The sequence below is a fragment of the Henckelia pumila genome, chromosome 3, assembly GCF_033568475.1.
Source record: "Henckelia pumila isolate YLH828 chromosome 3, ASM3356847v2, whole genome shotgun sequence".
Classification (NCBI taxonomy): Eukaryota; Viridiplantae; Streptophyta; class Magnoliopsida; order Lamiales; family Gesneriaceae; genus Henckelia; species Henckelia pumila.
Genome location: NC_133122.1, coordinates 68584443 through 68596070, shown reverse-complemented (window position 1 = coordinate 68596070; position 11628 = coordinate 68584443). Strand labels below are relative to the sequence as shown.

Here is an 11628-nt window from a genome sequence, read left to right as displayed (position 1 = left end):
TAATTTTTAAATATGGCGAAGTAAATGTTTTCTTCTACTTCGCCAGAAATTAAATTTTCCGAAGTGTTTTTGTTATATTACTTCACCATTTTATTTATAGTGTATAAGTAAATAGATAATAACAATACCACAATATCTAAAACTAAAATGATTAATTGGATTCATAAAATCATCCATACAAAAAACGAGAAATATTTACAAATCCACAAATTCACGAGTAGAACCAAAAAATGTATCCGCAAAACCAAAAATATGTACACAAATATATCCTATAAATCCACAATGGAAACAAGTTTATCTAAACGTACACGACCCATTTAGGTGCCCACATAGGAGTTGACGAATTCGCTCCATTTACTTCTGACTTGATCATATTGAGATTTGTAATATCGATTGTTGATTAATCCTGGAAATCCCAATGGTAATAGTTTAAAACTATAAATATCTTGAAAACATACAAAAACTTTCATCAGCAACTAGTGATTCAAGCAAATCATCTTGTATATCAGAATTCACATGTTAACTTAAGTACAAATATTGTTCTACATTCCTTCAAATACTTATGCAAAGCAGCAAGTTTATCGAAAAATTCTTGTTCACAAAATTTATACTACAAAATTAAGGTACGTATTGGCAAATATTTGTTGATAATTCAAGCAAGGGGTACTAAGTGTCGATCGCGTTCATGAAACCGCCGAGGAAGCCAGCACCATTGCTATTGCCACAGAGGATCTCCTTTTTACCCCTGTCGAAAGGTTGATTCGAATCACAGATACGAAGAAAGTTCAGAAAACTAATTGTCTAACAAATCCCTTTGCATGATTAACCTTTCAAACTCTAGGAATACAGAATAATACATAATATAAAATTTAAATTCTCCCAAAATAGCATATCACTAAAAATAGTAATCTTCTAACATCTTGTTTTTTCGTCCTATATTTAGAATATGTATTTAATTACTTGTTGTAAACACAGTAACAAACTCATAGGAAGACATTAATCAATTTAAGAAAGGTAGCACTGAAAAGTTCGCTTCCAGCATACATATGGTTGACAAATTAATAAATCCAAAAGATTGGAAACAAATAAACTTGCACTGAAACAAGCTGAACTGTAAAACCAGATGGAAACAAATTGAATACAAAGCTAACGCCTTTTTTAAAAAAAGGCTTCCGAATTATTTTTCTTCCCTAAAATGATCAGGTGCAATATTCTAGTCAAATGTATCTTATGGGCTTCACCAAGATAAGTTATGTACCTCATTAATTGAAAAAACTAGAATGATAAAAACATATACGAAAGGACTATAATAGGAGGTAACATCATAATCCCAGACAAATATACCAATACACAACTCAAGTGAACTCATTTAAGTATGTATGATATAGTTACGTTGTATGAAATGTATAAAAAAAAATCATGCTTATAACGTTTTAAACAATAAAAAAAAAAGATAAACTATCTTCTGTTGATATTCATATACTGGTAGGATCACAAAAAATAAATATTTTGAGAGATAGGCAAACCTCCTCAGGAATTAATCTTTCAGCTTCTACAGGAGAAACCTCATTTGTCAGCTGGTCTAGAACATTTCCAAGAACTTTAAGAGTTGCCAAAACTCATTTCATTTTCAGTGTTTTACGTTCCAACCTGATACGTGTAGAAGACAATTGTCAAGAAAAAATTAAAATATAGCTAAAACATATAAAACTAACAAACAAGTTTTTACTAAATCCAATTGTGTGCAGAGTACAAAGAGAGAAAAGTTCTCAAGAACAAGCTAGTAAGCATGATGCCTAAGTCTAAAACAGCAGAGGAAACAAGACCTAAAATCCTACCACAAAACAAACATATATAGTGACTATAAAAAAAAAGGACCTTGTTTAAGAACACATACTCTCCAAGGTTACCACTAAAGAAACTAGATTCTCGCAACTTCATCTCCCTCTTCTCGCAGCTTGTCCACATTATGCTTCTCTCTGTAGTGTTTGTAAAATTCCCGTAAACGTCAATGTCCTGATTTCTGTCTATGCTTCTACTTTTCCGCTTTTCTAGCTTTTGCTAAAAGATTTAATAAATAGCACGAAAAGGAGAATACAACATATAAGTATATTAAAAAATATATATTCTTTTAAAAAAGAAATAAAATAAATCTGCACCAGTAAAAGTTTATAAAGATGTTAAAATAAATAGCTCTTTTGTGCAGCTAGCATGCCTGTCACAAGCCATAAATTTTTCAAAATTAAAGTCCTAGTAGTTTCTCAAACATCCATACATTGGCACAAGTAAATCACTATTATAAATGATCAAACTACTCTGTTTTGTGACATGTAAAACATTAAATGAGGGCATAAATGTTGCATTAGTAACATTCATCTTTATAGATACTTTTTTGACGTACATTAAACCAGTCTTGAACTGCAATACACCCCTTCCCTCGGTATTATCGTAATTCTAAGGCAATGAATATGCATGCTCACATACTGCAAGAAAAGAGGAAGGAAAAAGGTACAAGGTAAAATAGAATCCAAAAAAACAGAAAGCCATTAAGCAAAAGGACATTCATATTTATAGTTATTGAGCATTTAGTTGTTAGAACCATACTCATCATTCTACAACTAGGTTTAATCAAGCCATTTTTAATAATAATGTTACTCTCTCACAAGATAACAACCAAACATGACTTGGCATTTTGCACTTAAGAATCACCAGATGACTTCTCCAGATCAAATTCTGTCAGCACGTTTAACACATAGCAAAGTCAATAGCTTATTCAGAAACAAGCTTACTTGACAAGGCACCAACAGTATATTTGCAACTTCTTTCAACTCTAGTAGCACGACCTCTCATTTATACAGCACACAATGTGGGCACAAGAAAAAACTGGTGAAAATAAAAAGTTCTAAATCTAGTTCATGAAAATATGAACCCGGAAATACTTCTCAAATACTTTGATGAAACCGGAAAAGATTTCAACATCTAGAAAAACAAAAATAAAGGGTCGCATTCAGTTGCATGCTTCCATTTCCAGGTCTCATGATTCAATTATTCACAATCAAGGCCAAAGCCACAACAACTTTAAATGCCTCCAAAAAAGCTCAATTAAAAAAACGATCTTATAACCTCGGCAAATTATTCCATGGTGGAATCGTGGACCGACGATGAGTGAAACGACGATGATGGTGAGGAAAATCGTGGGGGATATGGCGATGATTCTGCGGCGGCGATTACTGATCTATTGGCTATTACGCTGGTCTTCTTTCGGTGGGATTACTTTGTCATAGCCTTTGATGAAGTTGATGGATTCCATTGGTTTATAGGTTTCAGGGCTTGGTGTTGGAATGGAAACGAATATGGAGAACGGATTCCTGAGCTCGGGACCGACAAGGCCAACACCGCTACCTTCAACATCTTCAGAAGCCCTAAATGGATTAGCATTTGAGATCTTGAGAAAGGGGAATACGAATTTATTAATGACGGGCGGGTCACGGGAATAAAAAATCGTTAAAATAAATTGATACCAAAATATGTAAAACCCAAATTGATACCAAAACATAAGGATTCGGTCCTTGGGCTTTCAAATTACGACGTTGGCAAGCGGGTCACGATGGTGGTGGATGGCTGGAGATGTAAATCGACGGCCTCTTGGTTTAAGAAGAAAGGGGATCGCGAGCTGATAAGGCGAATTTCTTTCTTTCTTTTTTTACTAAGTGATAGAAGTTAAAATTAAAAGAAAGATACGTAAGTCAAGCAAGGATCCGGTTCATCTTTTTACTTCACCACTTACAATTAAAAAATTTATTTTTTTAGTTTTTACTTCATTAAAAATAGCATGCCGAAGTAAAATGCAAAAAAAATTATTAGTGAAGCCCGGGTTTTTTAAGTACCGAAGTAAAAGGTGAACTTTTACTTCGTCCGTGTTATTACAGAAGTTGATTGTTACATTTTACTTCGTAATTACTAATTACAGAAGAACTAAGTGGCGAAGTAAAAAGCATAAATTCTACTAGTGTGAAAACATTGTTTTGACTCATTCACATCCATATCATAATATCCATATTATGCAAGGATACATTGTGTTTGCTAATCGAATTGAATTGAGAGTGATATAAGATCGGTTTATTTCAAGGCATCATATCCATAGATCATTCATCATACTAGCAGTTCTAGCTCGTATTAAAGTCACGATCGATATTGTCAGAACCAGACTTGATATAAGTCGAATGAGGCTATCGCCTCTGCTCATGTCTGAAAGAGGGCCCAAATTTATTTATTTTTAGATATCTTAAAAATTGATTTCAAGTATATTTAAAAAAAAATTGTTCTTATTTTCAAGAAATGAACTCGTACATACAACATTTTGTCATGTACTTAGTCATTAAACAATGCCACTACATTATTAATTTTTAAACAAAGTCCATGCATTATAAATTCAATTTTAAAAAAATCCTCTTTAATCAAAAGAAAATAAATAAACACTCTTTATTGTCTTGAGGCACAACAATAAAATTTGAGTCAGGACTTGCAAATCTCAAATACGGTCTTGGATATCGTTACTATAATCAATATCAATATTTTAATTTTGTGTGACTAATTAAAATTTTCAAAATATTTTGTCATCCCACTAAAAAAATATTCTTCATTCAGGTTTTCCACACCTAAGTAATTATATTTCCCCTGTCACTCGTGCACATCCCTCGATTTAACCCCCGTATGAGCCAATGAGCTTTTGACTCATGTGGAATGGGGTCTCCTTCGGGGTCAACCCTTTTAGAAAGTAATTACATTTCCCCCATTGTATATAAATACTAACTAGGATAAGACACATGCAAGTTAGAATCTAATTTCTAAACTTCATGCCCTTTACTATATAGTGTACGCATATGAAATATGATTACGCGGATTGATATTTAATCATGACTATTTTTTGTGTTAAGTAATCATATAAACACTTTAACATACCAAGGAATTCGAAGTAGATTTGTGTTTTTATTTCCTAGTTTTAGTTGTTTCGTTTTTAATTCCTCAAATTATATAATGATGTCACAAATCAATAAATTTAAGTTTAATTTATACACTTTAAATTTGTCAATACATGTTTACGTGAAGTCGATAACTAGAAATAGATGTAAAGCAAAACTCACTAGACAACAAGAGGATAAATGGAAGGTTAGGTTTTTCATGAACATAATCATGAAATGGCTGCGGTTGATCAATGACATTTGTTGAGATCTTCAAGGAATATCCCATATGATATAACAATCTACTTTAGATGCCATGGAAAATGTTGGGCCATCTGTTACTAGTTTGTCTCTTATATGGAAAATAAAGCACAAGGGTCACAAAATTTGAGATTTATTTGAAAAGATGCATATAATCATATCAATATAAAAAATCACACAGAAGGTTGAAAATGTGGAGATGCTTCTGTTTTAATTCGTCATTTTAGAAATAAGTCGAATGAGGTGCAAAAAATATGCAGTTACATGATGATAATGTTAATTAGACTCTTTAGTTTTGGTTATAACGAACAATAATTCATTGTAATAGATCTAGCTGTCATACTTTGTACGTAATACATGTAATCGACCGCTTTATTTAATTTGAAAACCTCAAAGCACTCGCCCGATCTCAAGGATTTAGAGGTACTCGTGTGAGACCTCGGTTCTAAACAACTAATCTTGGCTTAAACAACAATTAAGCATATAAGATCCAAGACCAAAGTAAGAAAGAAAAAAAAAATTTAAAGGGGGGTGCGCTCGGGCGAGCAAAAACTGCCGCTCGAGCGCGTCCTAAACTCCAGCGCTGCTGGAAAGTAAAAAGGGGGGTGCGCTCGGGCGGGCAAAAACTGCCGCTCGAGCGCGTCCTCTGCAGCAGAAACAGAATAGAGCAGAAAAAGCTTGGCAACTCAAACTAAAATTATTCCAAACATCAAACTCAAATTCATGCATTAAAAACATAACTTCTCCAGTTATTACATGAAATGCTAGTGTTGATCAACTACGCACCAGTCTATAACATGCAACAAAAGACTCGCATAATCGATACAACATAAACAACGAAGTTCGAGATCTAAACATGTTCCAAAACAACTAGGTAAACATGCTGACACGACTTCTAAACCGAGTCTCACTACTAGCTCTCCTTCTTGTTGCTAACCAGGCCTTCGCTGACTTGGTCCTACCCCACCTGTTGCCAAGTACACATACAAAACAAAGCAACAGCCGGATAAATCGATGAGAATGATAATCCCAGTAAAAAAAACATATCAAGTAATACAACAATAAACATGCTTTCAAGACAACAACGAAATCAATAACGATGTAATGAAATGCATGTCTTTAAACCGGGATATCAAATCTGATAACGAGGGATTGCTGCTGTGCTTTTGGGATCCCGAGGGTAAGATTACGTAAAGACACACCGACTCACCCAATCGAGGTGGTGTCACGTATCCCACTCCTCTAGACTTTGAGCAACTATAATGAGTATGCTAGCACTAGGTGAAACGACTACGACCTAGGCCACTCAATCATAGTTCCCAAACGTCTAAACAAAAAGGGCGGTTCTGCCCGCTGAAAACAAGATTGGCTCAAGATGAATGCATAACAGAAACATAAAACATAGCCATATAACAAAAGCTCAATCAAAACAACAAAACACAAGTTCCTCATGCTAGAACGAGTGTAGATGCAAGTATGTGATTTTAAGGGAAACTCGAGAACCAACTGTCCCGAGTATGCTATCCCGCTATCGATGTCTGCTTTTAACTTTCAATGCAGTAGTTCCAACTCTGGATAAGCTACAACAAAAGGTTTAATCAACAACTAAACAATCCAACAACAAAGGCAACGGTTCAAGGTAATCTCTTTACCGTTCTTCGTCCAACTCTTGACGAACAATGTTGCTAACACGGGCTTGACAAACTCCAAACGAATCTGTTCAGATACAAATCAAAGATCAATTACCATGATCGACTTACAAGCCAAGTTCAACAACTCAAAAACGGTTCGAAATCCCCAAAACTCAAACCGACGGCATAACGGCTATAACTGAACAAACCGACAACGCAGACAGCAGTTCAATAGCGATATCAACTCATATCAAAGCCAATAACCATAACAAGGCAAACCCAACAAATCTCAAAACCATGATTTTTGAAAATGGCTTCCAAAAATCATAACAAATCTGAACGTTGCTCTATTTCAAAACCGACAGGTAATAAACGATCAGAACTCTGTCGAGAAAAACATACTCGAATCTAGAACTATTCTAACAACATCCAAAAACTAGAATGTAACTGATCGTAGAAAAACTTACGATATAACAGAGCTCTCACTGCAGTGATCGATAATCTGCCTTCAGAATTAATTTCTAACGGACGGATCGAGCTCGGACTGGATTTTGAAAGCTCAAAAGCTCCAAGGAGGCGTCTTCAATGGTAGTTCACGCCCAAGGGAGAAGATGAGGAGAAATGAAGACGAGTCTGATGTGTAGATAATATATTAAACTCCAAAATTGCGTTTTAGTCCCTGAAAAATCCAATTTTTGCAAAAAAGACCCTAATCAAAATCAAGTCGGCTCGTGAACTCTGTAATCTCCGATTAACTCAAGTAAACTCATTTAAGATAAAAACGGGGCGTTACAATTCTCCTCCACTAAGAAGAGATTTCGTCCTCGAAATCAACAAGAACCACAACTCATAAGATAGAATAAAGAACTAAAGACAGTAAGAAAAACTCACGTCATCCGAATAACTCCGGAAATCGCTGCCTCATGTCAGATTCTGTCTCCCAAGTCGCTTCCTCGACGCCATGACGGCTCCACTGCACTTTCACTAACGGGATCGACTTGGTTCTGAGTTGTTTATCCTTCCGATCAAGGATCTGAATCGGTCGCTCAAAGTAGCTCAGAGTCTCGTCTAACTCGGCTTCGTCAGGCTGAAGAACATGAAAAGGATCTGGATGATACTTTCGCAGCATAGAGACGTGAAAAAAGTCGTGAATACCAGATAAAGACGGAGGAAGTGCAAGTCTGTAGGCAAGATCGCCTATCTTCTCGAGAATCTCGTACGGCCCGATGAATCTCGGAGATAACTTTCCTCTCTTACCGAATCTGATAGTGCCTCTGAAAGGTGAAATCTTCAGAAAGACTCGGTCCCCCTAATCAAAACTCAGAGGTCTACGCCTGACATTTGCATACTTCGCCTGTCTATCTTGAGCTGACTTCATTCTGGTCTGAATGATCTTAACCTGCTCTGCCATATCTCTAAGCATCTCCGGTCCCAAATCTGGTGACTCGGACAAGTCATCCCAAAACAACGGAGATCGGCACTTCTTACCATACAAAGCCTCAAAAGGTGCCATACCGATACTCGCTTGGAAGCTGTTGTTGTAAGAAAACTCGACAAGAGGCAAAGAATCCTGCCAGCTAGTGCCAAAGTCTAGCACTACCGCTCGCAGCATATCCTCTAACGTCTGGATAGTCCGCTCTGACTGTCCATCTGTCTGAGGTCTGTACTCCAATGCAATCGAGTACCAAGAGCCTCCTGAAGACTATGCCAGAAGTGTGAAGTGAATCTAGGGTCTCTATCTGAAACGATCGACTTCGGTACCCCATGCAATCTCACAACATTGCTAACATACAACTCAGCCATCTGATCATGACGATACGTCATCCTGTACGGAATAAAACACGCAGACTTCGTCAATCGGTCGATCACTACCCAAATAGCATCGCATCCTCGAACGGATTGTGGTAGCTTCGTGACGAAATCCATGGAAATGTGATCCCACTTCCATTCAGGAACAGATAGACTGTGCAACAGACCTCCTGGTCGCTTCCGTTCTACTTTCACCCGCTGACAATTCAAACACCGAGATACAAACCTCGCGATGTCGCTCTTCATTCTCTTCCACCAGAACTGAATCTTCAAATCGTTGTACATCTTACGACCTCCAGGATGAACGCTGAACCGACTGCAATGAGCCTCTCGGAGAATACGCTGTCTCAACTCCGGAATATCAGGCACAACAATACGGTTATTCACCAACAAAACATCATCTCTAACCTGGAATTTAGACTGATGTCCCGATCTGAATTTCTCTACTGAAACCTGAATGCTCGGCTCAGACTTCTGTGCTTCTCTGATTGCAACAAACAACTCCGGCTCGGCTTGAATAGCAAACACTCTGATAGTCTCCCTATCTGTTTCAAACTCTAAACCAGAAGTGCAACAATCATCGATCAACTGAGAAACACCAATAGTAGAAAGAGATAAAGAACATAGCTTTCGGCTCAAAGCATCTGCAACTGCATTCGACTTTCCCGGATAATATTTGATTTCACAATCAAAATCTTTCAACAGATCTAACCATCTTCTCTGTCTCATATTCAGCTCTGCCTGTGAAAACAAGTACTTAAGGCTCTTATTGTCAGAAAAGATCTCGAAAGACTCACCATAAAGATAGTGACGCCAGATCTTTAGAGCAAAGACGATCGCAGCTAGTTCAAGATCATGAACCGGATAACGAGTCTCGTGCGATTTCAATTGCCTCGATGCATACGCTATCACATTCTTATGCTTCATAAGAACACAACCCAAGCCTCGGTTAGAGGCATCACAATAGACTGTGAAACCTCCAGTACCCTTCGGAATAGAAAGAATCGGAGCACTGGTCAGTCTCCTCTTCAGATCAACAAAGCTAGCCTCACAATCTGCAGTCCAGACAAAAGGCGCATTCTTCTGAGTCAGCTGGGTAATAGGCTTGGCAATAGACGAGAAACCCTCGATGAATCGGCGATAATAACTAGCTAAACCCATGAAGCTTCGGATCTCCGGCACTAAAGTAGGTCTAGGCCAATTCATAACCGCTTCAATCTTGCTGGGATCGACAGAAATCCCATCTTAAAAAATAATATGATCGAGAAAGACAACTCGATCTAACCATAATTCACACTTAGACAGCTTGGCAAACAACTGCTCAACTCACAAAATCTACAGTACGGTCCTTAAGTGCTCTGCATGGTCAGTACGGTTCTTCGAGTAGATAAGAATATCGTCGATAAAGATAATGACGAACTCATCTAAATAACGCTGAAAGATACGGTTCATCAAACCCATAAAAACCGCTGGAGCGTTAGTCAAACCGAATGGCATGACTATAAACTCAAAATGACCATACCTCTTTCTGAATGCGGTCTTAGGAACATCTTCCTCTCGCACTCTCAACTGGTGATAACCTGACCTCAGATCAATCTTAGAGTAGACAGAAGAACCCTGCAGTTGATCAAAAAGGTCATCTATTCGGGGTAAAGGATACCTGTTCTTAACTGTAGCCTGATTCAATTGACGGTAGTCGATACAAAGCCGCATAGAACCATCCTTCTTCCTAACAAACAGAACAGGAGCACCCCAAGGCGATACACTAGGTCTGATGTATCCCTTGGCAATCAAATCTTCAAGCTGCTCCTTCAAATATCTCAATTCTATAAGTGACATACGATACGGAGCTTTGGAGATAGGTTGAGTACCTGGCACTAAGTCAATACTGAATTCGATTTCTCGAATAGGTGGCAAACCAGGAACCTCTTTCGGAAACACATCCGCAAATTCTCTAACCACCGATAAATCCACCAAAGCTGGGCTAGATTTCAGTACATCAGCTGCATACACCAAAAATCCTTCTGCACCTTTCTGTAGCAAACAAGTCATAGATAACACTGAAATCAAAGGAATTCGATATCGAGAACCTTACCAAAAAAATTTCCACTCGTCTGCCATTTCAGGTCTGAACCTGACAACTTTCAAAAAACAATCGACTGTTGCCCTGTCCTTGGTTAAAGCATCTATACCGACAATACAATCAAAATCTGACAGTCCAAGCACAATACAGTCGAATTCTAGAAAATTTCCCTCAAAACAGAGCTCACTGTTCCTGACTAATCTGACAGAAACAATTCTTCCACCCAAAGGTGAAGTAACAGCTATTACTGTAGACAACAATTCAGTAGGCAAAGCATGCAATAACACAAATTTCTCAGAGATAAAGGAATGGGAAGCACCTGTATCTATCAAAACATGAGCAGAATGACCAAAAATCGAACAGTTACCTGCTATAACATAATCAGGTGCCGCCTGAGCCTGATCCTCTGTCAAAGCAAAGACACGTGCTTGCTGTCTCGGAGGCTGGTTTGCACTAGAATTACCTCCCTGTCTGTTCTGATGCTGAGGCTGGAAAGAGTGCATTGTAGACGACTGCCTCTGAGGCTGAACTGCAGGTCTAGACGAACTCCCACTCTGAGCTCTATCTCTGTTACGCTGAGGGCACACCTTAGAGAAGTGTCCCGGTTGCTGACAGGTGTTACAATTGCCAAAGACTCCCACACACTCATCCGGTGAGTGTCTTCCTCCACACTTGCTGCAGTACAAGGATGATGATCCAGAGTTCTGTCCTGAACCAAACTGTCGGGAACCACTGGAACTAGACGAACTGTTCCCCTGACTTTTGAACTGTTTACCTCTTGCCTTGTACTGATCCTTTCTGTTTCCCCCACTGCTACCACCTTCATACCTCTGCTGCTGGTTCTGATGCTGCGGTGGCTGATTCTGATACTGAGATGGTGGGT

At 38.0% G+C, this 11628-nt stretch overlaps 1 long non-coding RNA gene across 3 annotated transcripts; it reads right to left on the bottom strand.

Annotated features, from left to right (window-relative positions):
* Positions 1-255: 255 nt before the first annotated feature.
* LOC140892784 (uncharacterized) lies at positions 256-3684 on the bottom strand. 3 transcript variants are annotated; one of them, XR_012152912.1, is made up of 5 exons: positions 3549-3684; positions 3124-3422; positions 1898-2061; positions 1527-1650; positions 256-406 (listed from the first exon to the last, which is right to left on the bottom strand). It is a non-coding gene; the product is annotated as an uncharacterized lncRNA (long non-coding RNA). The 3 variants fall into 3 exon arrangements; XR_012152911.1 differs by lacking the exon at positions 256-406 and adding an exon at positions 415-745; XR_012152913.1 differs by lacking the exons at positions 256-406; positions 3124-3422; positions 3549-3684 and adding exons at positions 415-745; positions 2402-2717.
* Between the last annotated feature and the right edge of the window lie 7944 nt (positions 3685-11628).